The sequence below is a fragment of the Prionailurus bengalensis genome, chromosome D3 (assembly GCF_016509475.1).
Source record: "Prionailurus bengalensis isolate Pbe53 chromosome D3, Fcat_Pben_1.1_paternal_pri, whole genome shotgun sequence".
In the NCBI taxonomy this organism is placed as follows: domain Eukaryota; kingdom Metazoa; phylum Chordata; class Mammalia; order Carnivora; family Felidae; genus Prionailurus; species Prionailurus bengalensis.
Window position 1 is genome coordinate 5,426,105 of NC_057356.1, and position 9,174 is coordinate 5,435,278.

The 9,174-nt window shown below is 61.0% G+C and overlaps 1 long non-coding RNA gene across 1 annotated transcript; it reads right to left on the minus strand.

The window, feature by feature from the left end:
- Window positions 1-2,201: 2,201 nt before the first annotated feature.
- Window positions 2,202-5,295, minus strand: LOC122470135. Its single transcript, XR_006293845.1, has 4 exons — window positions 4,807-5,295; window positions 4,108-4,279; window positions 2,704-2,804; window positions 2,202-2,467 (listed from the first exon to the last, which is right to left on the minus strand). It is a non-coding gene; the product is annotated as an uncharacterized LOC122470135 (long non-coding RNA).
- Window positions 5,296-9,174: the final 3,879 nt, after the last annotated feature.

The following is a 9,174-nucleotide window of genomic DNA, read 5'->3' on the forward strand; positions in this document are numbered from 1 at the left end:
ATGTTCTGGAAGGAGCAAGGAGGTCCGTGTAGCTGGAACCTGATGGTTTGGGATCGGGGTGGGGCGGCTGGGGGGCGGGGGGAAGCAAACTTGCTTGGAAATGGGGACCGTGCAGATGTAACCGAGTTAAGATGAGGTCATTAGGGTGGGCGTTAATCCAGTAGGACTGGTGTCCTTACAAGCAGGGGAGGTGGGGCGCCTGGGTGGCGCAGTCGGTGAAGCGTCCGACTCTTGATCTCGGCTCAGGTCACGATCCCACGGTTTGGGAGTTCGAGCCCCTCATCGGGCTCTGCGCTGACGGTGCGGAGCCTGCTTGGGGTTGTCTGTCTCCCTCTGTCTCTGTCCCTCCCCCACTCACCCTCTCTGTCTCTCTCTCAAGATAAATAAACTTAAAAAAAAAAAGAAGGGGCCACCTGGGGCCACCCCAGTCTGGAAGAGGTAAGGAAGGACCCTCCCCCGCAGCCTCGGAGGGAGCATGGCCTTGCCCACACCTTGACTTTAGACTTCGGACCTCCAGAACTGGGCTCTAAGCCACCCAGCTTGGCGGGGTGGGGGTGGGGGTGGGGGTGGGGGAGGGGTTGTTAACTCAGCCCGAGGATGCGCACACACGACGTCCAGCAGGTAAGGGCCCCAAGGGCCTCGAGGGGGCCATGATCTGCCACAGCCACACAGCTGGTCAAGGTCACGGTCAGGGCTTGAGCTCGGCCACACCTTCCCCTGTCTGCAGGGCGAGGGCTTGTCACAGAGCCCTGGGGACCTTGTCAAGTGCGGGCTCTGGTTCAGGAGCGCGGCGGTGGGGTTCGAGCCTGGCTCCCTGCCGCTGGTCTAGGGACCGTGCGTCAAGTAGCAAAGTAGTTGAGGCCGACTTAGCGGTGACCCGGCCGCCATCCACTTCTGTCTCACTCACAGACTATTGTTTTGTTCAGTGTTCATCCCTCGGGGACAGTGACTCAGCCCAGCACAGGGGTGAATCCCAATTAATGTAGCCAGGAGTCAGCAAACTGATTTTCCGTGGAGTCAGACAGTGAATCTTCCGGGCTTCGCGGACCAGATGCAACCGCTCAGCTCTGCCGTTGTAGCACGAACTCAGTCATATGTGAAAAAAATGGGTGTGTGGGCGCCTGGGTGGCTCAGTCAGTTAAGCCTCTGAGTTCACTTCTGGTCACGATCTCGCGGTTCGTGGGTTCGAGCCCCGCGTCGGGGTGTGTGCCGACAGCTCGGAGCCTGGAGCCTGCTTCGGATTCCGCGTCTCCCTCTCTCTCCGCCCCTCCCCCGCTCACGCTCTGTCTCTCTTTCTCTTAGAAATAAATAAACGTTGGGGCGCCTGGGTGGCGCAGTCGGTTAAGCATCTGACTTCAGCCAGGTCACGATCTCGTGGTCCGTGAGTTCGAGCCCCGCGTCAGGCTCTGGGCTGATGGCTCAGAGCCTGGAGCCTGTTTCAGATTCTGTGTCTCCCTCTCTCTCTGCCCCTCCCGCGTTCATGCTCTGTCTCTCTCTGTCCCAGAAATAAATAAACGTTGAAAAAAAAAATTAAAAAAAAAATAAACGTAAAAAAAAATTGGTGTGGCTGTGTACCAATAAATCTTTATATACACAGGCGGACTTGGGGCCAGATTTGCTGACCCTTGGTCTGAGCCAGTCAATGGCTGTCCTGTGCCCCTTGCGTGTGACCCAACTGAAACCAGTGAGGTGTGAAAGGGGCTCCAGTGGGGGGTGATGGGGAATCTTGGTTTGCTCTTGAAAAAGAGAGAAACACGAGGAAGATATGGCTGGCTCATCTTGGGCTGCAGTTTGTCCTGGTTGCCCTCACGGTCTAGCTGGGCGGCCTTGGGCACCTTACTTGATCTCTCTGGGCCTCCGTTTCACGATCTAAAATAAATAACCGTAATGCAACCAGCCTAACGGGACCCGCCACATAGGGCTGCTTGTGGGGACCACCTGTCTGCCGGGGGCTCTGCGGGGATGGGTCCCGAAGAGCAGCTCTGACTTACTGAACCCAGCACGCGGATCCTGTTCTAAGCACTTTGGGGACAAGCCCTGAATCCTCCCCGGTCCTCAACGTCCCTCTATCATGTTTGCTCCCGTCGTACAAATAGGGAAACTGAGGCACAAGGAGATTAAGCCACCCGCCCCGGCACGGCCTCTGCGTCCCAGGGTCCTCTGTTGCATGGAAGGGGGCCCCTCAGATACCAGCCAGCGCACACGAGCAGGCATTTATTGGGTACCTACTGAATGCAGGCGCGGTTCTGGCCGCTGGGGCGAGTGGGGATGCTCGAGGCAGGGCTGGGACCCTCGGAAAGAAGCATTCAGACGGCCCAGGGGCCCCGAGGTCTCTGCCTCCTCCGGGATTTCTCGATTCTGGCTCAGAGGGGGGTCGAGTGAGCCCCGCAACCTTTCTGCCTCTGAAGTAGAAGCTCTAGCAGCCCCCGTGTTCTGGCCTCCAGCTGTGCCTTCCGCCTCGTGGCTTCTTTCGGGCGCATATTAGGTCACATCAACCCCAGATCTGCGTCCCCCGCCCCCACCTCACTCCCCACTCCAGGAACATCTCCCCTCCCGGCCTCCTTCCCAGGGACGCGTGGATCCTCAGGGTGGCACGAGGGAGAGGCTCACGTCCCAGGGCCGCCCTCGGGGTCCCTGCTGGGCCCTGCTGAGGGGTGGCCGGCGTCTGTGCCCAGGGAACCCCGAGGCCCCAGGGGCTGGCACCTTGGGCAAGGTCCTCCTCTCTGAGCCTCGGTTTCCTTGTCAGTAGAACGGGGCTGGTGACACCTGCACCGCTGAGAAACCCCCCATCCTGTTTTGTGGATCTGAAATACTGTAGAGAAGGCACTTTATAAACCAGAACCCTGTCCTTGTGACTCATTGCTGCCCTATCTTCCCAGCTCACCCAGTGCGGGGTGGCCGAAAAACCCGTGAGTGGGAAACTCTCCTTCTCCTCCTCTTCTCTCCCTCCCCACCCCTTCCATTCTTTCCATTCCCTCCCCCTCCCCCTCCCTCCCCCTCCATCCCTCCCTTCCAGCCCCCTCCTTTCCTTCCCCCTCCCTCTCCCCTCCTCTCCTCTCCCTCCCCCTCCCTCTCTCCCCTGTCCCTCCTCCTCCCTCCCCCTCCCTCCCTCTCCCTCTCTCCCCTGTCCCTCCCCCTCCCTCCCCCCTCCTCTCCTCTCCCTCCTGTCTCCCTCTCTCCACCTTCATTCCCTCCCCCTCCCTCCCCCTCCCTCCCTCTCCCTCTCTCCTCTGTCTCTCCCCCTCCCTCCCCCCTCCTTCTCTCCCGTCCCTCCCCCTCCCTCCCTCTCCCTCTCTCCCCTGTCCCTCCCCCTCCCTCCCCCCTCCTCTCCTCTCCCTCCTGTCTCCCTCTCTCCACCTTCATTCCCTCCCCCTCCCTCCCCCTCCCTCTCTCTCCTGTCCCTCCCCCTCCCTCCCCCTCCCTCCCTCTCCCTCCCTCCCCTGTCCCTCCCCCTCCCTCCCCCTCCTCTCCTCTCCCTCCTGTCTCCCTCTCTCCACCTTCATTCCCTCCCCCTCCCTCCCCTTCTCTCCCCCCCTTCCTCTTCACTCTTTTCCTTAGGCTTTTACAGAAAAGAAATCCTGAGCTCGGAGCAGTGTTCCCCGTCGCGTCGTGGGCGGTGGGGACCCTGGAAGACGCGGCTCAACCCTTCCAGCTGCAGGCAGGCGCGAGGAGGGAGCGCTGTTCTCTGTAATGTCGCGGTCATACTCAGCACTTTTCATGTTCAAAGTGCTTCCTTGGCACGAAATAATTAATTCTCGCCACGCTCCCGTGTGAGGGAATAAATAAATGTCACTTGTACGGGGTGACTAAGCCCGGGGGACATGGAGGCTGACAGCCTCAGGATGCGCGGAGGGGTCGACTGGGGACGGTGCGCGGAGGCTCCGCCAGCCCCGGGCCCCAGGCTCAGGTGACCCCGGCCTCTCCTGGGCCTCCACCTTCCCGACTGTGAAATGGGAATCATCCCGGCGCTCGGGTCCCAGACTCACTGGGACCAGCCCGAATACAGCCTCCCAAACACAAGTGGGGGTTGGGCCCCCATCCCCACAACGCCTGGGGTCTCCTTCCCCACACTCGTCCCCTCTTCCCCCCTGCCCCTGCCCAGCTCACCTGTGCCAGCCCAGGGGCCTGGACTCCCCGGGGTGTTGGACACACCAAGCCTGTCCACGTCGGGTCTTTCCGGACCGGTCCCTTCCCCTGGGGGCCTCAGTGCTGGCTCTTTACTCCAACTGGGTCTCTCTCCGTGCCCCTTCCTCTGAGAAGCCTTCCCCGATTGCCCCATCTAGAAAGATCAAATGGATAAGAACGCCACCGTCCCTCCCTCAGCCCTATTTTCCTTGTGGCATCACGGCAGGTATGCGCTGTCGCTCATCTGAGGACTGTGGACTCTGTGAGGGCAGGGACCACATCCTTCCCGTCACCCCCCTGCCCCCAGTGCCTGGCACACAGTAGGTGTTTAACAGATGGCTTACTGCTGTGTCCCCAGGGCCCAGAGCAGCTCCTGGCACACAGTGGGTGCCCAATAAACGCTTGTTTGATCATGGTTGCCCTCAGCTGACGCACAGTGGATGTCTAATGTCTACTTGTCTTGTTCTATGGCTGTAACCCCAAGGGCTACAACAGTGCCTGGCACACAGTAGGTGCTCAGCAAATACTTGTTTTGTTCGTTATTCTATCTCCAGTGCCGAGCAGTTAGTAGGCACCCGGTGTTTAGTGAATGACAGAACGAACGAGGGCTTGGATCAAGAGCTGTTCTCCCCCCCACCCCCCGCCCCAAACCCTGGAATCTTCCAGAACAGAGGCGCCTACCTTATGAGGCGAGGGGCGGGGCCGCAGAAGGGGCCGCAGCAGCTGGGCCCGGCGGGCCTGCCTCTGCCCGGCTGTCCGTGCGCGTCCGGTCGCCTCTCCCCGGGGCGCAGCCCCCAGCCTGCCAGGCAGCACATGGCCCTAACACGCTCTGCCAGCTTTGAGGAGGCTCGCCCCGGCACCCGGTCTGGCCACGCCGCGAGGAGGAGGGGACCGCAGATGGCCGGCCATCTGGCTGCACAGGAGGCTGTCTGGGCCGGCGCCCCCACACAGGCCCACGCTGTGCTTCCTCTTCCTCTCTGTTCGGTGGGGCCGCGGGGGTGGGGCCCTGGCCCGTCCCCACGCCTCTGGGTCTCACCTGGGCACCGCGGGATGCCTCGGCTCTGCGTCCGGCCCCGGAGGGTCCCGGAGGCACTGGGCGGGCGGGCGAAAGAGGAGCTCGAGCAGGGCGTCGAGGGCTGGGCCGGGGGGGGGGGTTCCCATCCCCCGCCCTAGACGTTTCTGCGGACGTCCGCGTGCGAAGACACACGCCCTGGTGTTTGTGTGTGCCCCCTGCGCCGTCCCGGGGACGTATGTGCAGAGCCGGCGCGTGGGTGCAGGCCCCGGTGTGGGAGCGTGTGCGTGCACGGCCCCCACGGAGGTCCATGTGCACTCGTGCGCGGGCCCGCAGACGGTACGCCTGGCATACCCGTGTGTGTGTGTGTGTGTGTGTGCGCTCTGGGACGCGCGTGTGTGCGGGCAGGTGTGTGCGCGAGTGGTGAGCGCGTGTGGATGGCCGCATCAGAGCGTCGACGTTCGGGCCAGGGGACTTGGATCCACACCCCAGAGGAAACATCGAAAAAAAAAAAAGAAGGAAACATTCGAACTGGGTCTTGAAGGATATGAGTAGGGGTTCGACGCGCAGAGGAAGTTTAGGAGAACTTATCCAGGCAGATGGCACAGCGTTGAAGAAGTCACCGATTCCGGCCCCGGGGGGCAGGCTGCCGTCTTCTCTTCCGCAAACGCTGCGGGGACCCTCCCTGCTCGTCTCTCACACCCTTTCTGAAGTCTCACACCAGTCTCCACTTGGGACGGCGGCTTCCCCTTCTTCAAGACCTGGCCCTCGGGCCAGCCCCTTGGCTTCTGTGCGTCCATTCTCTTCGCCCTCCTGAGGCTGCTGGGAGCTGTTCTACGGCTCCTTCCCTGCCCCTCATCATACAGATGGGGAAGGTGACGCCCCACGAGGCACAGAGGCCTGCTTGAAGGCGCACAGCAGGGCTCGGGACGGGACGGTTTCCCTCGGGGAGAGGCACCCCACCACGTGGGTCTCCGTTTTGCAAAGTTTGGCTCGGACCCCGAGGTGAAACCCAGCGCGTCCTTCGACCAACGTGCTGTAGAGGCAGTACTCGAATGTCGCTGACTGAGCACGCTCGTTGGGGACCGTGTGCCTGGCTCAGGGGACCCGGCAGCGACCCAAGCAGAAGCAGGTCTTTTGGGAAGCAGCGGTCGGCAGCTGCCCTGTCCGGTATGGCAGCCACCGGCCTTGCGGGTCCTCGTCAGAGGGAGGCGGGAGGGTCAGAGTCGGGGAAGGCTCGACAAGGAGGCGGAGGGCACGGCGATGTGGGGCCACGAGCCGAGGAGTGCAGGCGGCCTCTCGAAGCTGAAGAGGCAAGAAAAGGTCCTCGTCCAGAGCCTCCAGGAGGGACAGAGCCCCGCAGACGCCGTGCTGTCGGACCAGTGAGGCCCGTTTCAGACTTCGGACCTCCAGAACCGTAAGATTAATTCGCGCTGTTAAGCCGGTATGTGTGTGATCATTGTGCCAGCAGCAGGAGGAAACGCCTACCTGCGGCTCTTTAAGTTGAAATGTAATTAAATTTCAAGTTCGGTTCCTTATCACAGCAGCCCAAGAACACAGCGTTCCAAGGACTCAGTAGTGTTGTTTTTTTTGGGGGGCGGGGGTGGGGGGTGGGGAGACACTATTGAACACAGCAGAGGCCCTCTGCAACTTTCCAGGACCCTGGTGGGTACCGATCTGTGTTTCCCAGGCGGCGGGCTGGGTAATTAGGAGCACAGACTTAAGCGGGAGGTCGGGGTTCAAACCCCAGCTTCACCGCCCCTTGGCTGTGTGACCTTTGGAAGGTTGCTTAACCTGTCTGGGTCCCACGTGGGGATGATGACAGCACCTACCTCACCCTCGTAGGGCTGTTGAGCGTTACAGGAACCTTCTGGAATTGCCTGCAACACACAGCGAGCCCGGCTGGGGCATTTGTGATCGTCCTCATTTAGGATCTTTCCCAAATGGTTACGGAGACCTGGGCCGGATGCAGACACAGCAGCAAATGATCCTCGGCAGCAAGAAAGTCAGTCCCTTTCTTCTCTCCATTCTCCTGCCTGCTTCGAGGAGAAGGTCTCTGCGGGGTGCTGAGGTGTCTCCGATGTGTCTGGGTTAGCTACCTTTTCCAAAGAACGGGAGAGAGTTACCATCTTGAAAACCATCAGGCAGCAGGATGGTGATCGCCTTTGCTCATGTTCGTGGTCACCTTCTGTTTAGAGCAAATGCTATTGGGGTTCTGGTTGTGGGGCGAGCTACGCTTTCTTTTCTTTCCTTTTTTAATTTTGATGTTTATTTATTTTTGAGAGAGAGCGAGAGACAGACAGAGCATGAGCAGGGGAGGGGCAGAGAGGGAGGGAGACACAGAATCCGAAGCAGGCTCCAGGCTCCGAGCTGTCGGCACAGAGCCCGACGCGGGGCTCGAACCCACAGACCGTGAGATCATGACCCGAGCCGAAGTCGGACGCTTAACCAACGCAGCCACCCAGGCGCCCCTCTACGCTCTCTAAGTTCGTTTATTTGCCTAAAGAGAAAGCAAGTGGTTGACATGTTGCAGCATTGAGCAAATCCCAGGTCTGGCACGAGGGAGTCAGGGTGCTCCCCTGGGTCTGTTCCCCAGGGTGCACAGGGTGGGTGGGCGGAGCCATGTGCCGATGCCCCAAGGCCCCCGGAGGGCAGCCCCCGCTTTGAGGTCCAGGGCAGAATGTTTCCTCGTCTGCATCAATGATTTGATTATCTGGATTATCTTCTGATCCGTGTAGACTCCCCCTGGGGACAATTCACATCCAACACCATCTCCCTTCTTTTGAGGAGACCCCCCCCGCCGGGGTCACTGGACCAAATCGGAAGCAGGAAGCCCCACGAGCCTGGAGTTAGGAGACCCAGGGCTGAAGGGGGCTGAGAAACGGGGGACCCCACCGTGACTCAGCCTCCTAATCTCAGCGAAAGGAGATTCTCTGGCCAGGTTGATGCGAAGCACTTAGCAAGTTCACCGTCAAAGATTTAATTTGCTCCCTCCCTTCAGAAGGTGACAAGTTCCATTCGCAAGTCAGCGAGAGTGGGCAGGACCTGAGCCTCTAGGAGGGCAAGTCTGTCCCCACAGCACCTCATCCTGGGAAATTCATAGCAAGTGCCCAGTGGCGTGGCCGGGCCAGCTTCTGCCAGCGGCGGGGGTCACTCGGGGACTCAGGCGTGGCCCCCTGCCTCTCTCTGTCTCTCTCGGACAGACTAGCATCGCCCAGGCCTGGGAGCGCCTGGTAGTGTCGTGCAGTCAGGCCACGGTGGCCCCTGTGGCACCCTCTTGCCCTCAATCCCCCCACTAGCCCCCTCTTCCAAGTGTCTGTGGAACAGGGGCGGGAATCGCCCCACATTTAGTGGCACGACCCAACAGCCATGACTGTACTGTTATGTCACAGTTCTGGTGCTGACTGGGCTCGGCTAGGGTCTCCGCCAGGGTCTCCCGGGCAGGTGCTCCGGGCAGGGTCTCCAGGTCAGCTCCATTCCTGGCTGAGCTCCTACGGTCGATGCCGGCTGTCGGCGGGGACCTCAGCCAGGGCCGTGGCCTCCACGGGTGGCTCGGGCTTCCTGACAACATGGGGTCTCCACGGAACAGCGTCCCACGAAGGTCAGGAAGGAGCCGTGTCACCCTCTGTAATGTAGCCTCAGAAATCACACACTGTCACTTGCACCTTACCCACGACGCGGGCCAAGGGAGGGACCCGGACCCCACCTCTCGAGGGCTGGAGAGACGAGCACGTTGAGTCGTGTAGAGAGCTTGTGAAATGGGCGAGCCGGGGGCCCCCTTGAAGAACACACGGCCGCCCCCACCTTTCCTGCCCCTTCCAGCCCCGGGTTCTTGCCGGCCTCCGATTCCGGGGACCTTCCCCAGGCACCTGCCGAAGGCCAGCTGTTTTCACGGACATCAGCACCTCCCCTGCCCACGGTTCCCCTTTGGGGTGGATCTGGAACATTCCGGAACATTCCCACTCTGCAGAAGCGGGATCTGAGAGTCAGAACGTCTGAGGCACCTGCCCCAGCTCCCACAGCCGCTCGGCGGGTTT